The sequence below is a fragment of the Camarhynchus parvulus genome, chromosome 11, assembly GCF_901933205.1.
Source record: "Camarhynchus parvulus chromosome 11, STF_HiC, whole genome shotgun sequence".
NCBI lineage: Eukaryota > Metazoa > Chordata > Aves > Passeriformes > Thraupidae > Camarhynchus > Camarhynchus parvulus.
The window spans coordinates 14,650,001-14,652,500 of record NC_044581.1 but is presented as its reverse complement, the minus strand read 5'-3'; the positions used below and the strand labels follow the sequence as shown (position 1 = coordinate 14,652,500).

General features: G+C 36.0%; 1 protein-coding gene across 9 annotated transcripts in view; it reads right to left on the bottom strand.

Moving 5' to 3' along the window:
* ZNF536 (zinc finger protein 536) overlaps positions 1-2,500 on the bottom strand; it is a 344,004-nt gene that overhangs the window by 230,434 nt on the left and 111,070 nt on the right. The window lies entirely within an intron of this gene.

The window sequence follows — 2,500 nt, the reverse complement described above, 5'->3', positions numbered from 1 at the left end:
ACCTGCTCCACAATGGACCGTGAGAATTTTGTCTTTTGCATAACATGAGGAATTTGTCTCCTATATTAATTTTTCCCTTTTCCAATGCAGAAACTTCAGAGTCTTTGCAGTGCACAGGTGATGGCTTTATTCAGAAAAATGGTAGATTTTGCCTCTTTTCCTGGGTCTCAGAAAATCTACATTGTTGAGTAGCTTGTTACCGAATCAGGCACTTATTGTATGTACAGATTACATAAACAAGAAGGTCAATTTTGTTTCAAATCTATATGAATATGGTTCTGGGACTGAATTAACTACTGATTGAAAAGTTATACATTTTCAGCTAGCTAATCATATTTTATTTCACTGCATACAGACAGAAGTGCAATGAAATTAGCTGTTTGTTTGTACATTCTGGAAAATGTTTTAACTTCAAGACTATAGAAAAAAGGCAGGAAAAAATTAATATATGTTCAGGTGAGATTGCCAGGGTAAAAGTAAGCAGGTGATAGCTAATCACAGCTCAACAGACACTGAGTTGATTTCTTCTGATATTTGACCATGTTTTTCCTTTCCTCAAACTGTGCTCACCCTTCCTCCATCACAAATTTACAGTTTTTAAGCATGGCTTAGTGTATCATGGGATAAAAACAATCCCAGAGATCCATTGTTGCATTTGGTTATCCCGTACTGAAATACAAAATGCTTTGTCAAGCTTTTCGCACACCAACTAACTGATAAGAATACGCATAGAAACAGTACTAATTTTATGTAGAGAAGTTATTTTACATAATTTTGGTCAAAATACACATGACCACACCATATTTGTCTATGAGCGTTGAATTTTCTTCAAGACAAGTCCTTAGTATGTGTACTGAAAACATCCCATTAAACCAGAACTACTGTTTTTAAGGACAGCCAGAGCTGCAAAAGGGTATCCAGGATTATGAAACATTTGTCTGTGGGAGGGGGGAGGATAGTGGTACTTCCACAATGCCTTATTGTTCTATCATATCTAATCCTCAGTACTAGTGCCCATAATGATTCCCAACTGGTAGATGAACTACTTTGAACATCCCTGAAGCAGAATTGCTACCCACTAATGTATCAGCTAAATGTTAGAAGAATCCTAACTCCCCCATCTGTGTTTTACCTCCCCAGAGGGTAAATACATTGAGCAGTGATTCCCTTGCCTGGCACACACTTTCTAAACCTTACTGGCAATGGTTGTGATTTCCAGTCCAAGCAGCTTTGCAGTCAAAATCACCAGTTTTATGTGCTGCAGGGAACTAAACACCTACCTTATTAAAATACTACCCTCAAAACACACTGCAGTTATGTATTGCCACTGTAATTGTTACCAGTGTAGTGCTGATAATATTATGGATTACAGCTAATATCAGGCTATTGAATTAGTGTGTGACTACCTTTTATAGTCAACTTCAGGAAATTTATTGGAATTAGGATTTTTTATTTTTTCAGGAGCAAAGTCTGTAAAGAGTAACTGAAGACACACAGAACATTGTGGATATACTGGGCTTAAAGGGAAGAAACTAAAAAAAACCCAAAACCAAAACAAAGCAACCACCCCCAAAAACACCCCCAAAATATCAAAAAATATTCTGTTCTCTTCAGAACTAGACAGCTCTTCTGCACTCATATAAATACAGCTTATTCTCAACTTGTTATGCAGAAGTTGATAGGTCTAAGTGTACAGCTAAAGGCTGCTGGATAAGGCTTGAAGGGCAAATATCATATATTTCTGCTTTTCATTTCATTTGCAGTTTATCCACATCCTTCTACTTTTTCTCATTACAGACAACTTGCCTTTATTTTTCTTCTGTGTCCACTTGTCTAATTCTAGGAGAGTGTTATCACCAGCTGCACCCCGATGTTTATTAATAATACCTCAATAAAATAATAATAAAGTCTAATTGAGAATTGCTTTTATCAACTTTGCTATATTGCCATCTATCTGAAGTTCTCAACAGCAAAGATTTAAATGTTTCATTTTATTTTTAACTTTCCCTTTTCCACATTTCAGTAATGTCAGGCAAAGAGGTATGGTTTTACTATCTGAACGAATCATGGTGTAGAATAATTTATGACTTAGGCTTGGGCTTTCAGAAAAGCTATTTCAAATCTTCGCTTTGATTTGGTTGTATCAAAACTACTCAAAATAACAGCAGTGGTTTCTTGAAACTAGAATATGTTAACTGTTCCTCAATATTTTTGTACTAATGGGTTATGTTTATTTGCTAGGAAACTTTGCACAGCTCTCTGATCTTAATATACTGAAGAGGCCTGACCAGCTGCCACTGTTACACTGGGGTTTTAAATTTCTTGCCCCCAAAAAACTGAAAAAAAAAATTCCCACAAATACAAGACAGAGAGGCAAACATTTTGTTTAATCATCCATATATTAATTCAGAAGTTTGAAGGGACTCCAGTAACTTGGCACAAGTTTGTGTCTGCAGTTGTTGTTCACATAAAGATCCCACACTTCCCAATCACTATTCTT